Below are 23,954 nucleotides of genomic sequence, written 5' to 3' on the forward strand. Positions count from 1 at the left end.
TATCTCCGAGGTTCTATCGCTGCCTCATACCAGATGGACGTACTCTTTGGCAGTCAAGTTTGTTTTCTCCCTCTCATAACTCACAGTTAATTTTTACCGTCAGATCCTGGTATTGACGATGGAACACACAAACAGGGTCGCGTTTCAATAGATCGATGTCCAGCGTAACTATTTACAAGGGTATATTGGTGCTTCGGTCACCGGATGTTCGCGCTTTGTCAGTCTAGTTTTCAAATCCGACGCAAATTTGACAGTTAATTGCGACATTCCCACCAGACTAATGACGATGCAACACAGAAATTGCGTCGCGATTCAATACATTGGTCACTAGCCGACTTATCTCCGGGGGTCTATCGCTGCCTCATACGAGATGGACGTACTCTTTGGCAGTCATGTTTGTCGTCTCCCTCTCATAACTCACAGTTAATTCTTACCGTCAGATCCTGGTATTGACGATGGAACACACAAATAGCGTCGCGATTCAATACATCGATGTATAGCGTAACTATCTACAAGGGTCTATTGGTGCCTCGGTCTCCGGATAGTTGCGTTTCGTCATCTAGTTTTCAAATCCGACGCAAAACTCACAGTTAATTTATGTTCTCTCATCCTCTCAATGACGATGGAACACACATACTGCGATGGTTTTCAGAACATCGTCTTCCAGCAGATTTATCTCCAAGCACCTATTACTGCCTGGGTCACCACATGATCATTGTCCTACGAGTATAGTTTCGGGAATCCGACGCAAATTTGACAGTTAATTGCGACATTCCCACCATCCTAATGACGATGCAACACAGAAATTGCGTCGCGATTCAATACATTGTCACTAGCCGACTTGTCTCAGAGGGTCTAACGCTGCCTCATACCAGATGGATGTACAATTTGGCTGTCAAGTTTCTTGTCTCCGACTCAAAACTCACAGTTAATTCTTACCATCAGAACCTGGTATCGACGATGGAACACACAAATAGCGTCGCGATTCAATACATCGATGTCTAGCGTAACTATCTACAAGGGTCTATTGGTGCATCGGTCACCGGATGTTCGCTCTTTGTCAGTCTAGTTTTCAAATCCGACGCAAATTTGACAGTTAATTGCGACATTCCCACTACCCTAATGACGATGCAACACAGAAATTGCGTCGCGATTCAATACATTGGTCACTAGCCGACTCATCTCCTAGTGTCTATCGCTGCCTCATACCAGATGGACGTACTCTTTGGCAGGCAAGTCTGTTTTCTCCCTCTCATAACTCACAGTTAATTCTTACCGTCAGATCCTGGTATTGACGATGGAACACACAAACAGGGTCGCGATTCAATAGATCGATGTCCAGCGTAACTATTTACAAGGGTATATTGGTGCCTCGGTCACCGGATTGCCGCGATTTTTCAATCTAGTTTCCAAATCCGACGCAAATTTGACAGTTAATTGCGTCATTCCCACCAGACTAATGACGATGCAACACAGAAATTGCGTCGCGATTCAATACATTGGTCACTAGCCGACTTATCTCCTAGGGTGTAACGCTGCCTCATACCAGATGGATGTACAATTTGGCTGTCAAGTTTCTTGTCTCCGACTTCAAACTCACAGTTAATTCTTACCGTCAGATCCTGGTATCGAGCATGGAACACACAAATAGCGTCGTGATTCGATACATCGATGTCTAGCGTAACTATTTACAAGGGTCTATTGGTGCATCGGTCACCGGATGTTCGCTCTTTGTCAGTCTAGTTTTCAAATCCGACGCAAATTTGACAGTTAATTGCGACATTCCCACTACCCTAATGACGATGCAACACAGAAATTGCGTCGCGATTCAATACATTGGTCACTAGCCGACTTATCTCCGAGGGTCTATCGTTGGTTCATACCAGATGGACGTACTCTTTGGCAGTCACGTTTGTTTTCTCCCTCTCATAACTCACAGTTAATTCTTACCGTCAGAACCTGGTATTGACGATGGAACACACAAATACCTTCGCTATCTATACATCGATGTCCAGCGTAACTATCTACAAGGGTCTATTGGTGTCTCGGTCACCGGATAGTCGCGTTATGTCATCTAGTTTTCAAATCCGACGCAGAACTCACAGTTAATTTATGTTCTCTCATCCTCTCAATGACGATGGAACACACATACTGCGATGGTTTTCAGAACATCGTCTTCCAGCAGATTTATCTCCAAGCACCTATTACTGCCTGGGTCACCACATGATCATTGTCCTACGAGTAAAGTTTCGGGAATCCGACGCAAATTTGACAGTTAATTGCGATATTCCCACCATCCTAATGCCGATGCAACACAGTTATCGCGTCGCGATTCAATACGTTGGTCACTAGCCGACTTATCTCGGAGGGTCTAACGCTGCCTCATACCAGATGGATGTAAATTTTGGCTGTCAAGTTTCTTGTCTCCGACTTAAAACTCACAGTTAATTCTTACCGTCAGATCCTGGAATCGACCATGGAACACACTAATAGCGTCGCGATTCAATACATCGATGTCCAGCGTAACTATCTAAAAGTGTCTATTGGTGCCTCGGTCACTGGATAGTCGCGTTTTGTCATCTAGTTTTCAAATCCGACGCAGAACTCACAGTTAATTTATGTTTTCTCATCCTCTCAATGACGATGGAACACACATACTGCGATGGTTTTCAGAACATCGTCTTCCAGCAGATTTATCTCCAAGCATGCCTGGGTCACCACATGATCGTTCTCCTGCGAGTAAAGTTTCGGGAATCCGACGCAAATTTGACAGTTAATTGCGACATTCCCACCATCCTAATGACGATGCATCACAGAAATTGCGTCGCGATTCAATACATTGGTCACTAGCCGACTTATCTCCGAGGATCAATCGCTGCCTCATACCAGACAGGAGTACTCTTTGGCAGTCAAGTTTGTTTTCTCCCTCTCATAACTCACAGTTAATTCTTACCGTCAGATCCTGGTATTGACGATGGAACACACAAATAGCGTCGCGATTCAATAGATCGATGTCCAGCGTAACTATTTACAAGGGTATATTGTTGCCTCGGTCACCGGATGTTCGTGCTTTGTCAGTCTAGTTTTCAAATCCGACGCAAATTTGACAGTTAATTGCGACATTCCCACTACCCTAATGACGATGCAACACAGAAATTGCGTCGCGATTCAATACATTGGTCACTAGCCGACTTATCTCCGAGGGTCTATCACTGCCTCATACCAGATGGACGTACTCTTTGGCAGTCAAGTTTGTTTTCTCCCTCTCATAACTCACAGTTAATTCTTACCGTCAGATCCTGGTATTGACGATGGAACACACAAATACCGTCGCGATCTATACATCGATGTCAAGCGTAACTATCTACAAGGGTCTATTGGTGCCTCGGTCACCGGATGTTCGCCCTTTGTCAGTCTAGTTTTCAAATCCGACGCAAATTTGACAGTTAATTGCGACATTCCCACCAGACTAATGACGATGCAACACAGAAATTGCGTCGCGATTCAATACATTGGTCACTAGCTGACTTATCTCCGAGGGTCTATCGCTGCCTCATACCAGATGGACGTACTGTTTGGCAGTCAAGTTTGTTTTCTCCCTGTCATAAGGCACAGTTAATTCTTCCCGTCAGATCCTGGTATTGACGATGGAACACAAATAGAGTCGCGATTCAATAGATCGATGTCCAGAGTAACTATCTACAAGGGTCTATTGGTGCCTCGGTCACCGGATGGTCGCGTTTTGTCATCTAGTTTTCAAATCCGACGCGAAACTGACAGTTAATTTTATTTTCTCTCATCCTCTCAATGACGATAGAACACACATACTGCGATGGTTTTCAGAACATCGTCTTCCAGCAGATTTATCTCCAAGCATCTATTACTGCCTGGGTCATCACATGATTGTTGTCCTACGAGTGAAGTTTCGGGAATCCGACGCAAATTTGACAGTTAATTGTGACATTCCCACTATCCTAATGACGATGCAACACAGAAATTGCGTCGCGATTCAATACATTGGTCACTAGCCGACTTATCTCCGAGGGTCTATCGCTGCCTCATACCAGATGGACGTACTCTTTGGCAGTCAAGTTTGTTTTCTCCCTCTCATAACTCACAGTTAATTCTTACCGTCAGATCCTGGTATTGACGATGGAACACACAAATAGCGTCGTGATTCAATAGATCGATGTCCTGCGTAACTATCTACAAGGGTCTGTTGGTGCCTCGGTCACCGGATGGTGGCGTTTTGTCATCTAGTTTTCAAATCCGAAGCAAAACTGACAGTTAATTTTATTCCGCCCATACTCTCCATTACGCTGGAACACACATTCTGCGATGGTATTCAGAACATCGTCTTCCATCAGATTTATCTCCAAGTATCTATTACTGCCTGGGTCACCACATGAACGTTCTCCTGGGAGTAAAGTTTCGGGAATCCGACACAAATTTGACAGCTAATTGCGATATTCCCACCATCCTAATGCCGATGCAACACAGTTATCGCGTCCCGATTCAATACATTGGTCTGCCTCATACCAGATGGATGTACAATTTGGCACTCAAGTTTCTCTTCTCCCTCTCATAACTCACAGTTAATACTTACCGTCAGATCCTGGTATTGACGATGAAACACACAAATAGAGTCGCAATTCAATAGATCGATGTCCAGCGTAACTATCTACAAGGGTCTATTGGTGCCTCGGTCACCGGATGGTCGCGTTTTGTCATCTAGTTTTCAAATCCGACGCGAAATTGACAGTTAATTTTATTTTCTCTCATCCTCTCAATGACGATAGAACACACATACTGCCATGGTTTTCAGAACATCGTCTTCCAGCAGATTTATCTCCAAGCATCTATTACTGCCTGGGTCATCACATGATTGTTGTCCTACGAGTGAAGTTTCGGGAATCCGACGCAAATTTGACAGTTAATTGCGACATTTCCACCATCCTAATGACGATGCGACACAGAAATTACGTCGCGATTCAATACATTGGTCACTAGCCTACTTATCTCCGAGGGTCTAACGCTGCCACAAACCAGATGGATGTACAATTTGGCTGTCAAGTTTCTTGTCTCCGACTTAAAACTCACAGTTAGAGCTTACCGTCAGATCCTGGTATCGACCATGGAACACACAAATAGCGTCGCGATTCAATACATCGATGTCTAGCGTAACTATTTAGAAGGGTAAATTGGTGCCTCGGTCACCGGATGTTCGCGCTTTGTCAGTCTAGTTTTCAAATCCGACGCAAATTTGACAGTTAATTGTGACATTCCCACTACCCTAATGACGATGCAACACAGAAATTGCGTCGCGATTCAATACATTGCTCACTAGCCGACTTATCTCCGCGGGTCCATCGCTGCCTCATACCAGATGGACGTACTCTTTGGCAGTCAAGTTTGTTTTCTCCCTCTCATAACTCACAGTTAATTCTTACCGTCAGATCCTGGTATCGACCATGGAACACACAAATAGCGTCGCGATTCTATACATCGATGTCCAGCGTAACTATCTACAAGGGTCTATTGGTGTCTCGGTCACCGGATAGTCGCGTTTTGTCATCTAGTTTTCAAATCCGACGCAGAACTCACAGTTAATTTAGGTTCTCTCATACTCTCAATGACGATGGAACACACATACTGCGATGGTTTTCAGAACATCGTCTTCCAGCAGATTTATCTCCAAGGACCTATTACTGCCTGGGTCACCACATGATCATTGTCCTACGAGTAAAGTTTCGGGAATCCGACCCAAATTTGACAGTTAATTGCGATATTCCCACCATCCTAATGCCGATGCAACACAGTTATCGCGTGGCGATTCAATACGTTGGTCACGACCTGACTTATCTCGGAGGGTCTAACGCTGCCTCATACCAGATGGATGTAAAATTTGGCTGTCAAGTTTCTTGTCTCCGACTTAAAACTCACAGTTAATTCTTACCGTCAGATCCTGGTATCGACCATGGAACACACAAATAGCGTCGCGATTCAATACATCGATGTCTAGCGTAACTATCTAAAAGTGTCTACTGGTGCCTCGGTCACTGGATAGTCGCGTTTTGTCATCTAGTTTTCAAATCCGACGCGAAACTCACAGTTAATTTATGTTCTCTCATCCTCTCAATGACGATGGAACACACATACTGCGATGGTTTTCAGAACATCGTCTTCCTGCAGATTTATCTCCAAGTATCTATTACTGCCTGTGTCACCACATGATCGTTGTCCTACCAGTAAAGTTCCGGGAGTCCGACGCACATTTGACAGTTAATTACGACATTCCCACCATCCTAATGACGAGGCAACACAGAAATTGCGTCGCGATTCAATAAATTGGTCACTAGCCGACTTATCTCCGAGGGTCTAACGCTGCCTCATACGAGATGGATGTACAATTTGGGTGTCAAGTTTCTTGTCTCCGACTCAAAACTCACAGCTAATTCTTACAGTCAGATCCTGGTATCGACGATGGAACACACAAATAGCGTCGCGATTCAATACATCGATGTCTAGCGTAACTATCTACAAGGGTCTACTGGTGCCTCGGTCACCGGATGTTCGCTCTTTGTCAGTCTAGTTTTCAAATCCGACTCAAATTTGACAGTTAATTGCGACATTCCCACCATCCTAATGACGATGCATCACAGAAATTGCGTCGCGATTCAATACATTTTTCACTAGCCGACTTATCTCCGAGGGTCTGTCGCTGCCTCATACCAGATGGACGTACTCTTTGGCAGTCAAGTTTGTTTTCTCCCTTTCATAACTCACAGTTAATTCTTACCGTCAGATCCTCGTATTTACGATGGAACACACAAACAGGGTCGCGATTCAATAGATGCCTCGGTCACCGGATGTTCGTGCTTTGTCAGTCTAGTTTTCAAATCCGACGCAAATTTGAGAGTTAATTGCGACATTCCCACCAGACTAATGACGATGCAACACAGAAATTGCGTCGCGATTCAATACATTGGTCTCTAGCCGACTTATCTCCGAGGGTCTATCGCTGCCTCATACCAGATGGACGTACTCTTTGGCAGTCAAGTTTGTTTTCTCCCTCTCATAACTCACAGTTAATTCTTACCGTCAGATCCTGGTATTGACGATGAAACACACAAATAGAGTCGCAATTCAATAGATCGATGTCCAGCGTAACTATCTACAAGGGTCTATTGGTGCCTCGGTCACCGGATGGTCGCGTTTTGTCATCTAGTTTTCAAATCCGACGCGAAACTGACAGTTAATTTTATTTTCTCTCATCCTCTCAATGACGATAGAACACACATACTGCCATGGTTTTCAGAACATCGTCTTCCAGCAGATTTATCTCCAAGCATCTATTACTGCCTGGGTCATCACATGATTGTTGTCCTACGAGTGAAGTTTCGGGAATCCGACGCAAATTTGACAGTTAATTGCGACATTCCCACTATCCTAATGACGATGCAACACAGAAATTGCGTCGCGATTCAGTACATTGGTCACTAGCCGACTTATCTCCGAGGGTCTAACGCTGCCTTATACCAGATGGATGTACAATTTGGGTGTCAAGTTTCTTGTCTCCGACTCAAAACTCACAGCTAATTCTTACCGTCAGAACCTGGTATCGACGATGGAACACACAAATAGCGTCCCGATTCAATACATCGATGTCTAGCGTAACTATCTACAAGGGTCTATTGGTGCCTCGGTCACCGGATGTTCGCGCTTTGTCAGTCTAGTTTTCAAATCCGACTCAAAGTTGACAGTTAATTGCGACATTCCCAGTACCCTAATGACGATGCAACAAAGAAATTGCGTCGCGATTCAATACATTGGTCCCTAGCCGACTTATCTCCGAGGGTCTATCGCTGCCTCATACCAGATGGACGTACTCTTTGGCAGTCAAGTTTGTTTTCTCCCTCTCATAACTCACAGTTAATTCTTACCGTCAGATCCTGGTATTGACGATGGAACACACAAATAGCGTCGTGATTCAATAGATCGATGTCCTGCGTAACTATCTACAAGGGTCTGTTGGTGCCTCGGTCACCGGATGGTGGCGTTTTGTCATCTAGTTTTCAAATCCGAAGCAAAACTGACAGTTAATTTTATTCCGCCCATACTCTCCATTACGATGGAACACACATTCTGCGATGGTATTCAGAACATCGTCTTCCATCAGATTTATCTCCAAGTATCTATTACTGCCTGGGTCACCACATGAACGTTCTCCTGGGAGTAAAGTTTCGGGAATCCGACACAAATTTGACAGCTAATTGCGATATTCCCACCATCCTAATGCCGATGCAACACAGTTATCGCGTCCCGATTCAATACATTGGTCTGCCTCATACCAGATGGATGTACAATTTGGCACTCAAGTTTCTCTTCTCCCTCTCATAACTCACAGTTAATACTTACCGTCAGATCCTGGTATTGACGATGGAAAACACAAATAGCGTCGCGATTCAATAGATCGATGTCCAGCGTTACTATCTACAAGGGTCTATTGGTTCCTCGGTCACCGGATGGTCGCGTTTTGTCATCTAGTTTTAAATCCGACGCAATACTGACAGTTAGTTTTATTTTCTCTCATCCTCTCAATGACGATAGAACACACATACTGCGATGGTTTTCAGAACATCGTCTACCAGCAGATTTATCTCCAAGCATCTATTACTGCCTGTGTCACCACATGATCGTTGTCCTACGAGTAAAGTTTCGGGAATCCGACGCAAATTTGACAGTTAATTGCGACATTTCCACCATCCTAATGACGATGCGACACAGAAATTACGTCGCGATTCAATACCTTGGTCACTAGCCTACTTATCTCCGAGGGTCTAACGCTGCCACAAACCAGATGGATGTACAATTTGGCTGTCAAGTTTCTTGTCTCCGACTTAAAACTCACAGTTAGAGCTTACCGTCAGATCCTGGTATCGACCATGGAACACACAAATAGCGTCGCGATTCAATACATCGATGTCTAGCGTAACTATTTAGAAGGGTAAAATGGTGCCTCGGTCACCGGATGTTCGCGCTTTGTCAGTCTAGTTTTCAAATCCGACGCAAATTTGACAGTTAATTGTGACATTCCCACTACCCTAATGACGATGCAACACAGAAATTGCGTCGCGATTGAATACATTGCTCACTAGCTGACTTATCTCCGAGGGTCCATCGCTGCCTCATACCAGATGGACGTACTCTTTGGCAGTCAAGTTTGTTTTCTCCCTCTCATAACTCACAGGTAATTCTTACCGTCAGATCCTGGTATCGACCATGGAACACACAAATAGCGTCGCGATTCTATACATCGATGTCCAGCGTAACTATCTACAAGGGTCTATTGGTGTCTCGGTCACCGGATAGTCGCGTTTTGTCATCTAGTTTTCAAATCCGACGCAGAACTCACTGTTAATTTAGGTTCTCTCATCCTCTCAATGACGATGGAACACACATACTGCGATGGTTTTCAGAACATCGTCTTCCAGCAGATTTATCTCCAAGCACCTATTACTGCCTGGGTCACCACATGATCATTGTCCTACGAGTAAAGTTTCGGGAATCCGGCGCAAATTTGACAGTTAATTGCGATATTCCCACCATCCTAATGCCGATGCAACACAGTTATCGCGTCGCGATTCAATACGTTGGTCACGACCTGACTTATCTCGGAGGGTCTAACGCTGCCTCATACCAGATGGATGTAAAATTTGGCTGTCAAGTTTCTTGTCTCCGACTTAAAACTCACAGTTAATTCTTACCGTCAGATCCTGGTATCGACCATGGAACACACAAATAGCGTCGCGATTCAATACATCGATGTCTAGCGTAACTATCTAAAAGTGTCTACTGGTGCCTCGGTCACTGGATAGTCGCGTTTTGTCATCTAGTTTTCAAATCCGACGCTAAACTCACAGTTAATTTATGTTCTCTCATCCTCTCAATGACGATGGAACACACATACTGCGATGGTTTTCAGAACATCGTCTTCCTGCAGTTTTATCTCCAAGCATCTATTACTGCCTGTGTCACCACATGATCGTTGTCCTACCAGTAAAGTTCCGGGAGTCCGACGCACATTTGACAGTTAATTACGACATTCCCACCATCCTAATGACGGGGCAACACAGAAATTGCGTCGCGATTCAATACATTGGTCACTAGCCGACTTATCTCCGAGGGTCTATCGCTGCCTCATACCAGATGGATGTACTCTTTGGCAGTCAAGTTTGTTTTCTCCCTCTCATAACTCACAGTTAATTCTTACCGTCAGATACTGGTATTGACGATGGAACACACAAACAGGGTCGCGATTCAATAATACGATGTCCAGCGTAACTATTTACAAGGGTATATTGGTGCCTCGGTCACCGGATATCCGCGCTTTTTCAATCTAGTTTTCAAATCCGACGCAAATTTGACAGTTAATTGCGTCATTCCCACCAGACTAATGACGATGCAACACAGAAATTGCGTCGCGATTCAATACATTGGTCACTAGCCGACTTATCTCCTAGGGTGTAACGCTGCCTCATACCAGATGGATGTACAATTTGGCTGTCAAGTTTCTTGTCTCCGACTTAAAACTCACAGTTAATTCTTACCGTCAGATCCTGGTATCGACCATGGAACACACAAATAGCGTCGTGATTCAATACATCGATGTCTAGCGTAACTATTTACAAGGGTCTATTGGTGCATCGGTCACCGGATGTTCGCTCTTTGTCAGTCTAGTTTTCAAATCCGACGCAAATTTTACAGTTAATTGCGACATTCCCACTACCCTAATGACGATGCAACACAGAAATTGCGTCGCGATTCAATACATTGGTCACTAGCCGACTTATCTCCGAGGGTCTATCGTTGCCTCATACCAGATGGACGTACTCTTTGGCAGTCAAGTTTGTTTTCTCCCTCTCATAACTCACAGTTAATTCTTACCGTCAGATCCTGGTATTGACGATGGAACACACAAATAGAGTCGCGATTCAATAGATCGATGTCCAGCGTAACTATCTACAAGGGTCTATTGGTGCCTCGGTCACCGGATGGTCGCGTTTTGTCATCTAGTTTTCAAATCCGACGCGAAACTGACAGTTAATTTTATTTTCTCTCATCCTCTCAATGACGATAGAACACACATACTGCGATGGTTTTCAGAACATCGTCTTCCAGCAGATTTATCTCCAAGCATCTATTACTGCGTGGGTCATCACATGATTGTTGTCCTACGAGTGAAGTTTCGGGAATCCGACGCAAATTTGACAGTTAATTGCGACATTCCCACTATCCTAATGACGATGCAACACAGAAATTGCGTCGCGATTCAGTACATTGGTCACTAGCCGACTTATCTCCGAGGGTCTAACGCTGCCTCATACCAGATGGATGTACAATTTGGGTGTCAAGTTTCTTGTCTCCGACTCAAAACTCACAGCTAATTCTTACCGTCAGAACCTGGTATCGACGATGGAACACACAAATAGCGTCCCGATTCAATACATCGATGTCTAGCGTAACTATCTACAAGGGTCTATTGGTGCCTCGGTCACCGGATGTTCGCGCTTTGTCAGTCTAGTTTTCAAATCCGACTCAAAGTTGACAGTTAATTGCGACATTCCCAGTACCCTAATGACGATGCAACAAAGAAATTGCGTCGTGATTCAATACATTGGTCACTAGCCGACTTATCTCCGAGGGTCTATCGCTGCCTCATACCAGATGGACGTACTCTTTGGCAGTCAAGTTTGTTTTCTCCCTTTCATAACTCACAGTTAATTCTTACCGTCAGATCCTGGTATTGACGATGGAACACACAAATAGCGTCGCGATTCAATAGATCGATGTCCAGCGTAACTATCTACAAGGGTCTATTGGTGCCTCGGTCACCGGATGGTCGCTTTTTGTCATCTAGTTTTCAAATCCGACGCAAAACTGACAGTTAATTTTATTTTCTCTCGTCCTCTCAATGACGATAGAACACACATACTGCGATGGTTTTCAGAACATCGTCTTCCAGCAGATTTATCTCCAAGCATCTATTACTGCCTGGGTCACCACATGATCGTTGTCCTATGAGTAAAGTTTCGGGAATCCGACGCAAATTTGACAGTTAATTGCCGCATTATCACTATCCTAATGACGTGCAACACAGAAATTGCGTCGCGATTCAATACATTGGTCCCTAGCCGACTTATCTCCGAGGGTCTATCGCTGCCTCATACCAGATGGACGTACTCTTTGGCAGTCATGTTTGTTTTCTCCCTCTCATAACTCACAGTTAATTCTTACCGTCAGATCCTGGTATTGACGATGGAACACACAAATAGCGTCGTGATTCAATAGATCGATGTCCTGCGTAACTATCTACAAGGGTCTGTTGGTGCCTCGGTCACTGGATGGTGGCGTTTTGTCATCTAGTTTTCAAATCCGAAGCAAAACTGACAGTTAATTTTATTCCTCCCATACTCTCCATTACGATGGAACACACATTCTGCGATGGTATTCAGAACATCGTCTTCCATCAGATTTATCTCCAAGTATCTATTACTGCCTGGGTCACCACATGAACGTTCTCCTGGGAGTAAAGTTTCGGGAATCCGACACAAATTTGACAGCTAATTGCGATATTCCCACCATCCTAATGCCGATGCAACACAGTTATCGCGTCCCGATTCAATACATTGGTCTGCCTCATACCAGATGGATGTACAATTTGGCACTCAAGTTTCTCTTCTCCCTCTCATAACTCACAGTTAATACTTACCGTCAGATCCTGGTATTGACGATGGAACACACAAATAGCGTCGCGATTCAATAGATCGATGTCCAGCGTAACTCTACAAGGGTCTACTGGTGCCTCGGTCACCGGATGTTCGCTCTTTGTCAGTCTAGTTTTCAAATCCGACTCAAATTTGACAGTTAATTGCGACATTCCCACCATCCTAATGACCATGCAACACAGAAATTGCGTCGCGATTCAATACATTGGTCACTAGCCGACTTATCTCCGAGGGTCTATCGCTGCCTCATACCAGATGGATGTACTCTTTGGCAGTCAAGTTTGTTTTCTCCCTCTCATAACTCACAGTTAATTCTTACCGTCAGATCCTGGTATTGACGATGGAACACACAAACAGGGTCGCGATTCAATAAATCGATGTCCAGCGTAACTATTTACAAGGGTATATTGGTGCCTCGGTCACCGGATTGCCGCGCTTTTTCAATCTAGTTTTCAAATCCGACGCAAATTTGACAGTTAATTGCGTCATTCCCACCAGACTAATGACGATGCAACACAGAAATTGCGTCGCGATTCAATACATTGGTCACTAGCCGACTTATCTCCTAGGGTGTAACGCTGCCTCATACCAGATGGATGTACAATTTGGCTGTCAAGTTTCTTGTCTCCTCTCATAACTCACAGTTAATTCTTACCGTCAGATCCTGGTATTGACGATGGAACACACAAATAGCGTCGCGATTCAATAGATCGATGTCCAGCGTAACTATTTACAAGGGTATATTGTTGCCTCGGTCACCGGATGTTCGCGCTTTGTCAGTCTAGTTTTCAAATCCGACGCAAATTTGACAGTTAATTGCGACATTCCCACTACCCTAATGACGATGCAACACAGAAATTGCGCCGCGATTCAATACATTGGTCACTAGCCGACTTATCTCCGAGGGTCTATCGCTGCCTCATACCGGATGGACGTACTGTTTGGCAGTCAAGTTTGTTTTCTCCCTGTCATAAGTCACAGTTAATTCTTACCGTCAGATCCTGGTATTGACGATGGAACACACAAATAGAGCCGCGATTCAATAGATCGATGTCCAGCGTAACTATCTACAAGGGTCTATTGGTGCCTCGGTCACCGGATGGTCGCGTTTTGTCATCTAGTTTTCAAATCCGACGCGAAACTGACAGTTAATTTTATTTTCTCTCATCCTCTCAATGACGATAGAACACACATACTGCGATGGTTTTCAGAACATCGTCTTCCAGCAAATTTATCTCCAAGCATCTATTACTGCCTGGGTCACCACATGATCGTTGTCCTACGAGTGAAGTTTCGGGAATCCGACGCAAATTTGACAGTTAATTGCGACATTCCCACTATCCTAATGACGATGCAACACAGAAATTGCGTCGCGATTCAATACATTGGTCACTAGCCGACTTATCTCCGAGGGTCTAACGCTGCCTCATACCAGATGGATGTACAATTTGGCTGTCAAGTTTCTTGTCTCCGACTCAAAACTCACAGTAATTCTTACCGTCAGAACCTGGTATCGACGATGGAACACACAAATAGCGTCCCGATTCAATACATCGATGTCTAGCGTAACTATCTACAAGGGTCTATTGGTGCCTCGGTCACCGGATGGTCGCGTTTTGTCAGTCTAGTTTTCAAATCCGACGTAAAACGGACAGTTACTTTTATTCCTCCCATTCTCTCTATTACGATGGAACACACATACTGCGATGGTTTTCAGAACATTGTCTTCCAGCAGATTTATCTCCAAACATGCCTGGGTCACCACATGATCGTTCTTCTGCGAGTAAAGTTTCGGGAATCCGACGCAAATATGACAGTTAATTGCGACATTCCCACCATCCTAATGACGATGCAACACAGAAATTGCGTCGGGGTTCAATACAGTGTTCATTAGCCGACTTATCTCCGAGGGTCTAACGCTGCCTCATACCAGATGCAGGTACTCTTTGGCAGTCAAGTTTCTTTTCTCCCTCTCATAACTCACAGTTAATTCTTACCGTCAGATCCTGGTATCGACGGTGGAACACACAAATAGCGTCGCGATTCAATACATCGATGTCTAGCGTAACTATCTACAAGGGTCGATTGGTGCCTCGGTCACCGGATGGTCGCGTTTTGTCATCTAGTTTTCAAATCCGACGAAAAACTGACAGTTAATTTTATTTCCTCTGTTCCTCTAAATGACGATGGAACACACATACTGCGTTGGTTTTCAGAACATCGTCTTCCAGCAGATTTACCTTCAAGCATGAATGGGTCACCACATAATCGTTCTCCCGCGAGTAAAGTTTCGGCAATCCGACGCAAATTTGACCGTTAATTGCGACATTCCCACCATCCTAATGACGATGCAACACAGAAATTTCGTCGGGGTTCAATACAGTGTACATTAGCCGACTTATCTCCGAGGGTCTAACGCTGCCTCATACCAGATGGACTTACTCTACTGCATGCAAGTTTCTTTTCTCCCTCTCATAACTCACAGTTAATTCTTACCGTCAGATCCTGGTATTGACGAAGGAAAACACAAATAGCATCTACTGCATGCAAGTTTCTTTTCTCCCTCTCATAACTCACACTTAATTCTTACCGTCAGATCCTGGTATTGACAAAGGAAAACACAAATAGCATCGCGATTCAATAGATCGATGTCCAGCGTAACTATCTACAAGGGTCTATTGATGCCTCGGTCACCGGATGGTCGCGTTTTGTCATCTAGTTTTCAAATCCGACCCAAAACTGACAGTTAATTTTATTTCCTATGTTCCTCTAAATGACGATGGAACACTCATACTGCGATGGTTTTCAGAACATCGTCTTCCAGCAGATTTATCTCCAAGCATCTATTACTGCCAGAGTCTCCACATGATCGTTGGCCTGGAGTAAAGCTTCGGGAATCCGACGCAAAGTTGACAGTTAATTGCGACATTCCCATTATCCTAATGACGATGCAACACAGAAATTGCGTCGCGATTCAATACATTGGTCACTAGCCGACTTATCTACGAGGGTCTAACGCTGCCCCATACGAGATGGATTTACAATTTGGCAGTCAAGTTTCTTGTTACCGTCTCAAAACTCACAGTTAATTCTTACCGTCAGATTCTGGTATTGACGATGGAACACACAAATAGCGTCGCGATTCAATACATCGATGTCTAGCGTAACTATCTACAAGTGTCGATTGGTGCCTCGGTCACCGGATGGTCGCGTTTTGTCAGTCCAGTTTTCAAATCCGACGTGAAACGGACAGTTAAATTTATTCCTCCCATTCTCTCTATTACGATGGAACGCACATACTGCGATCGTTTTCAGAACATCGTCTTCCACCAGATTTACTTCCAAGCATCTATTACTGCCTGGGGCACCCCATGATCGTTGTCCTACGCGTTAAGTTTCGGGAATCCGACGCAAATTTGACAGTTAATTGCTACATTCCGCCCATCCTAAAGACGATGCAACACAGAAATTGCGTCGCGATTCAATACATTGGTCACTAGCCGACTTATCTCCGAGGGTCTAACGCTGCCTCATACCAGATGGATGTACAATTTGGCAGTCAAGTTTCTTGATTCCGTCTCAATACTCACTGTTAATTCTTACCGTCAGATCCTGGTATTGACGATGGAACATACAAACAGCGTCGCGATTCAATACATCGATGTCCAGTGTAACTATCTACAAGGGTCTCTTGGCGCCTCGGTCACCGGATGGTCGCGTTTTGTCAGTCTAGTTTTCGAATACGACGCAAAACTGACAGTTAATTTTATTCCTCCCATACTCTCAATTACGATGGAACACACATACTGCGATGGTTTTCAGAACATCGTCTTCCAGCAGGTTAATCTCCAAGCATGCCTTGGTCACCTCATGATCGTTCACCTGCGAGTAAAGTGTCGGGAATCCGACGCAAATTTGACAGTTAACTGCGACATTCCCACCATCCCAATGATGATGCAACACAGAAATTGCGTCGGTGTTCAATACAGTGGTCATTAGCCGACTTATCTCCGAGGGTCTAACGCTGCCTCATACCAGATGGACGTACTTTTCCGCAGTCATGTTTCTCATCTCCCTCTCATAACTCACAGTTAATTATTACCGTCAGATCCTGGTATTGACGGTGGAAAACGCAAATAGCGTCGCGATTCTATACATCGATGACCAGCGTACTTATATATAAGGGTCTATTGGTGCCTCGGTCACCGGATGGTCGCGTTTTGACAGTCTAGTTTTCAAATCCGACGCAAAACTGACAGTTAATTTTATTCCTCCCATACTCGCAATTACGATGGAACACACACACTGCGATGGTTTTCAGAACATCGTCTTCCAGCAGATTTATCTCCAAGCATCTATTACTGCCTGGGTCCCCACATGATCGTTGTCCTGCGAGTAAAGTTTCGGGAATCCGACGCAAATTTGACAGTTAATTGCGACATTCCCACCATCCTAATGACGATGAAACACAGAAATTGCGTCGCGATTCAATACATTGGTTACTAGAAGACTTTAGTACGAGGGTCAAATGCTGCCTCATACCAGATAGATGTACAATTTGGCAGTCAAGTTTCTTGTCTCCGTCTCCAAACTTACAGTTAATTCTTACCCTCAGGTGCTGGTATTGACGATGGAACACACAAATAGCGTCGCGATTCAATACATCGATGTCTAGCGTAAGTATCTACAAGGGTCGATTGTTGCCTCGGTCACCGGATGGTCGCGTTTTGCCAGTCTAGTTTTCAAATCCGACGTAAAACGGACAGTTACTTTTATTCCTCCCATTCTCTCTATTACGATGGAACACACATACTGCGATGGTTTTCAGAACATCGTCTTCCAGCAGATTTATCTCCAAGCATGCCTGGGTCACCTCATGATCGCTCTCCCACGAGTAAAGTGTCGGGAATCCGACGCAAATTTGACAGTTAACTGCGACATTCCCACCATCCCAATGACGATGCAACACAGAAATTGTGTCGGGATTCAATACAGTGGTCATTAGCCTACTTATCTCCGAGGGTCTAACGCTGCCTCATACCAGATGGACGTACTGTTCCGCAGTCATGTTTCTCATTTCCCTCTCATAACTCACACTTAATTCTTACCGTCAGATCCTGGTATTGACGATTGAAAACACAAATAGCATCGCCATTCAATAGATCGATGTCCAGCGTAACTATCTACAAGGGTCTATTGGTGCCTCGGTCACCGGATAGTCGCGTTTTGTCATCTAGTTTTCAAATCCGACCCAAAACTGACAGTTAATTTTATTTCCTATGTTCCTCTAAATGACGATGGAACACTCATACTGCGATGGTTTTCAGAACATCGTCTTCCAGCAGATTTATCTCCAAGCATCTATTACTGCCTGGGTCTCCACATGATCGTTGTCCTGGAGTAAAGCTTCGGGAATCCGACGCAAAGTTGACAGTTAATTGCGACATTCCCATTATCCTAATGACGGTGCAACACAGAAATTGCGTCGCGATTCAATACATTGGTCACTAGCCGACTTATCTCCGAGGGTCTATCGTTGCCTCATACCAGATGAACGTACTGTTTGGCACACAAGTTTGTTTTCTCCCTCTCATAACTCACAGTTAATTCTTACCGTCACATCCTGGTATTGACGATGGAACACACAAATAGCGTCGCGATTCTATACATCGATGTCCAGCGTAACTATATACAAGGTTCTATTGGTGCCTCGGTCACCGGATGGTCGCGTTTAGTCAGTCTAGTTTTCAAATCCGACGTAAAACTGGCAGTTAATTTTATTCCTCCCATACTCTCAATTACGATGGAACACACATACTGCGATGGTTTTCAGCACATCGTCTTCCAGCATATTTATCTCCAAGCTTCTATTACTGCCTGGGTAAACACATGATCGTCCTCCTGCGAGTAAAGTTTCGGGAACCCGACTTAAATTTGACTGTTAATTGCGACATTCCCACCATCCTAATGACGATGCAACACAGAAATTGCGACGGGGTTCAATAAAGTGTTCCTTAGCCGACTTATCTAGGAGGGTCTAACGGTGCCTCATACCAGATGAAGGTACTCTTTGGCAGTCAAGTTTCTTTTCTCCCTCTCATAACTCACAGTTAATTCTTATCGTCAGATCCTGGTATTGACGAAGGAAAACACAAATAGCGTAGCTATTCAATAGATCGATGTCCAGCGTAACTATCTACAAGGGTCTATTGGGGCCTCGGTCACCGGATGGTCGCGTTTTGTCATCTAGTTTTCAAATCCGTCGCAAAACTGACAGTTAATTTTATTTCCTCTCTTCCTTTCCTCTCATCCTCTCTATGACGATGGAACACACATAATGCGATGGTTTTCAGAACATCGTCTTCAAGCAGATTTATCTCCAAGCATGCCTGGGTCACCTCATGATCGTTCTCCTGCGAGTAAAGTGTCGGGAATCCGACGCAAATTTGACAGTTAACTGCGACATTCCCACCATCCCAATGATGATGCAACACAGAAATTGCGTCGGGATTCAATACAGTGGTCATTAGCCGACTTATCTCCGAGGGTCTAACGCTGCCTCATACCAGATGGATGTACTTTTCCGCAGTCATGTTTCTCATCTCCCTCTCATAACTCACAGTTAATTCTTACCGTCAGATCCTGGTATTGACGGTGGAAAACACAAATAGCGTCGCGATTCTATACATCGATGACCAGCGTACTTATCTATAAGGGTCTATTGGTGCCTCGGTCACCGGATGGTCGCGTTTTGTCAGTCTAGTTTTCAAATCCGACGCAAAACTGACAGTTAATTTTATTCCTCCCATACTCTCAATTACGATGAAACACACACTGCGATGGTTTTCAGAACATCGTCTTCCAGCAGATTTATCTCCAAGCATCTATTACTGCCTGGGTCCCCACATGATCGTTGTCCTGCGAGTAAAGTTTCGGGAATCCGACGCAAATTTGACAGTTAATTGCGACATTCCCACCATCCTAATGACGATGAAACACAGAAATTGCGTCGCGATTCAATACATTGGTTACTAGAAGACTTTTCTACGAGGGTCTAATGCTGCCTCATACCAGATAGATGTACAATTTGGCAGTCAAGTTTCTTGTCTCCGTCTCCAAACTTACAGTTAATTCTTACCGTCAGGTCCTGGTATTGACGATGGAACACACAAATAGCGTCGCGATTCAATACATCGATGTCTAGCGTAAGTATCTACAAGGGTCGATTGTTGCCTCGGTCACCGGATGGTCGCGTTTTGTCAGTCTAGTTTTCAAATCCGACGTAAAACGGACAGTTACTTTTACTCCTCCCATTCTCTCTATTACGATGGAACACACATACTGCGATGGTTTTCAGAACATTGTCTTCCAGCAGATTTATATCCAAACATGCCTGGGTCACCACATGATCGTTCTTCTGCGAGTAAAGTTTCGGGAATCCGACGCAAATATGACAGTTAATTGCGACATTCCCACCATCCTAATGACGATGCAACACAGAAATTGCGTCGGGGTTCAATACAGTGTTCATTAGCCGACTTATCTCCGAGGGTCTAACGCTGCCTCATACCAGATGCAGGTACTCTTTGGCAGTCAAGTTTCTCTTCTCCCTCTCATAACTCACAGTTAATTGTTACGGCCAGATCGTGGTATTGACGATGGAACACACAAATAGCGTCGCGATTCAATACATCGATGTCTAGCGTAACTATCTACAAGGGTCGGTTGGTGCCTCGGTCACCGGATGGTCGCGTTTTGTCAGTCTGGTTTTCAAATCCGACGTAAAACGGACAGTTACTTTTATTCCTCCCATTCTCTCTATTACGATGGAACACACATACTGCGATGGTTTTCAGAACATCGTCTTCCAGCAGATTTATCTCCAAGCATCTGTTACTGCCTGGGTCACCACAAGATCGTTGTCCAGCGAGTAAAGTTTCGGCAATCCGACGCAAATTTGACCGTTAATTGCGACATTCCCACCATCCTAATGACGATGCAACACAGAAATTGCGTCGGGGTTCAATACAGTGTTCATTAGCTGACTTATCTCCGAGGGTCTAACGCTGCCTCATACCAGATGGACGTACTCTACTGCATGCAAGTTTCTTTTCTCCCTCTCATCACTCACACTTAATTCTTACCGTCAGATCCTGGTATTGACGAAGGAAAACACAAATAGCATCTACTGCATGCAAGTTTCTTTTCTCCCTCTCATAACTCACACTTAATTCTTACCGTCAGATCCTGGTATTGACAAAGGAAAACACAAATAGCATCGCGATTCAATAGATCGATGTCTAGCGTAACTATCTACAAGTGTCGATTTGTGCCTCGGTCACCGGATCGTCGCGTTTTGTCAGTCCAGTTTTCAAATCCGACGTGAAACGGACAGTTAAATTTATTCCTCCCATTCTCTCTATTACAATGGAACGCACATACTGCGATGGTTTTCAGAACATCGTCTTCCAGCAGATTTATCTCCAAGCATCTATTACTGCCTGGGTCTCCACATGATCGTTGTCCTGGAGTAAAGCTTCGGGAATCCGACGCAAAGTTGACAGTTAATTGCGACATTCCCATTATCCTAATGACGATGCAACACAGAAATTGCGTCGCGATTCAATACATTGGTCACTAGCCGACTTATCTCCGAGGGTCTATCGCTGCCTCATACCAGATGAACGTACTGTTTGGCAGTCAAGTTTGTTTTCTCCCTCTCATAACTCACAGTTAATTCTTACCGTCACATCCTGGTATTGACGATGGAACACACAAATAGCGTCGCGATTCTATACACCGATGTCCAGCGTAACTATATACAAGGTTCTATTGGTGCCTCGGTCACCGGATGGTCGCGTTTAGTCAGTCTAGTTTTCAAATCCGACGTAAAACTGGCAGTTAATTTTATTCCTCCCATACTCTCAATTACGATGGAACACACATACTGCGTTGGTTTTCAGCACATCGTCTTCCAGCATTTTTATCTCCAAGCTTCTATTACTGCCTGGGTAAACACATGATCGTCCTCATGCGAGTAAAGTTTCGGGAACCCGACGCAAATTTGACTGTTAATTGCGACATTCCCACCATCCTAATGACGATGCAACACAGAAATTGCGTCGCGATTCAATACTTTGGTCACTAGCCGACTTATCTCCGAGGGTCTAACGCTACCTCATACCAGATGGATGTACAATTTGGCAGTCTAGTTTCTCTTCTCCCTCTCATAACTCACAGTTAATTCTTACCGTCAGATCCTGGTATTGACGATGGAACACACAAATAGCGTTGCGATTCAATACATCGATGTCTAGCGTAACTATCTACAAGGGTCTATTGGTGCCTCGGTCACAGGATATTCGCGCTTTGTCAGTCTCGTTTTCAAATCCGACTCCAAAGTGACAGTTAAATTTATTCCTCCCAACCTCTCAATTACGATGGAACACACATACTGCGATGGTTTTCAGAACATAGTCTTCCAGCAGATTTTTCTCAAAGCATCTATTACTGCCTGGGTCACCACATGATCGTTGTCCTGCGAGTAATGTTTCGGGAATCAGACGCAAATTTGACAGTTAATTGCGAAATTCCCACCATCCTAATGACGATGCAACACAGAAATTGCGTCGCGATTCAATACATTGCTCACTAGCCGACTTAACTCCGAGGGTCTAACGCTGCCTCATACCAGATGGACGTACTCTACGGCATGAAAGTTTCTCTTCTCCCTCTCATAACTCACAGTTAATTCTTATCGTCAGATCCTGGTATTGACGAAGGAAAACACAAATAGCGTCGCTATTCAATAGATCGATGTCCAGCGTAACTATCTACAAGGGTCTATTGGGGCCTCGGTCACCGGATGGTCGCGTTTTGTCATCTAGTTTTCAAATCCGTCGCAAAACTGACAGTTAATTTTATTTCCTCTCTTCCTTTCCTCTCATCCTCTCTATGACGATGGAACACACATACTGCGATGGTTTTCAGAACATCGTCTTCAAGCAGATTTATCTCCAAGCATGCCTGGGTCACCTCATGATCGTTCTCCTGCGAGTAAAGTGTCGGGAATCCGACGCAAATTTGACAGTTAACTGCGACATTCCCACCATCCCAATGATGATGCAACACAGAAATTGCGTCGGGATTCAATACAGTGGTCATTAGCCGACTTATCTCCGAGGGTCTAACGCTGCCTCATCCCAGATGGACGTACTTTTCCGCAGTAATGTTTCTCATCTCCCTCTCATAACTCACAGTTAATTCTTACCGTCAGATCCTGGTATTGACGGTGGAAAACACAAATAGCGTCGCGATTCTATACATCGATGACCAGCGTACTTATCTATAAGGGTCTATTGGTGCCTCGGTCACCGGATGGTCGCGTTTTGTCAGTCTAGTTTTCAAATCCGACGCAAAACTGACAGTTAATTTTATTCCTCCCATACTCTCAATTACGATGAAACACACACTGCGATGGTTTTCAGAACATCGTCTTCCAGCAGATTTATCTCCAAGCATCTATTACTGCCTGGGTCCCCACATGATCGTTGTCCTGCGAGTAAAGTTTCGGGAATCCGACGCAAATTTGACAGTTAATTGCGACATTCCCACCATCCTAATGACGATGAAACACAGAAATTGCGTCGCGATTCAATACATTGGTTACTAGAAGACTTTTCTACGAGGGTCTAATGCTGCCTCATACCAGATAGATGTACAATTTGGCAGTCAAGTTTCTTGTCTCCGTCTCCAAACTTATAGTTAATTCTTACCGTCAGGTCCTGGTATTGACGATGGAACACACAAATAGCGTCGCGATTCAATACATCGATGTCTAGCGTAAGTATCTACAAGGGTCGATTGTTGCCTCGGTCACCGGATGGTCGCGTTTTGTCAGTCTAGTTTTCAAATCCGACGTAAAACGGACAGTTACTTTTATTCCTCCCATTCTCTCTATTACGATGGAACACACATACTGCGATGGTTTTCAGAACATTGTCTTCCAGCAGATTTATCTCCAAACATGCCTGGGTCACCACATGATCGTTCTTCTGCGAGTAAAGTTTCGGGAATCCGACGCAAATATGACAGTTAATTGCGACATTCCCACCATCCTAATGACGATGCAACACAGAAATTGCGTCGGGGTTCAATACAGTGTTC

The sequence above is a fragment of the Schistocerca gregaria genome, unplaced genomic scaffold, assembly GCF_023897955.1.
Source record: "Schistocerca gregaria isolate iqSchGreg1 unplaced genomic scaffold, iqSchGreg1.2 ptg000414l, whole genome shotgun sequence".
In the NCBI taxonomy this organism is placed as follows: Eukaryota; Metazoa; Arthropoda; class Insecta; order Orthoptera; family Acrididae; genus Schistocerca; species Schistocerca gregaria.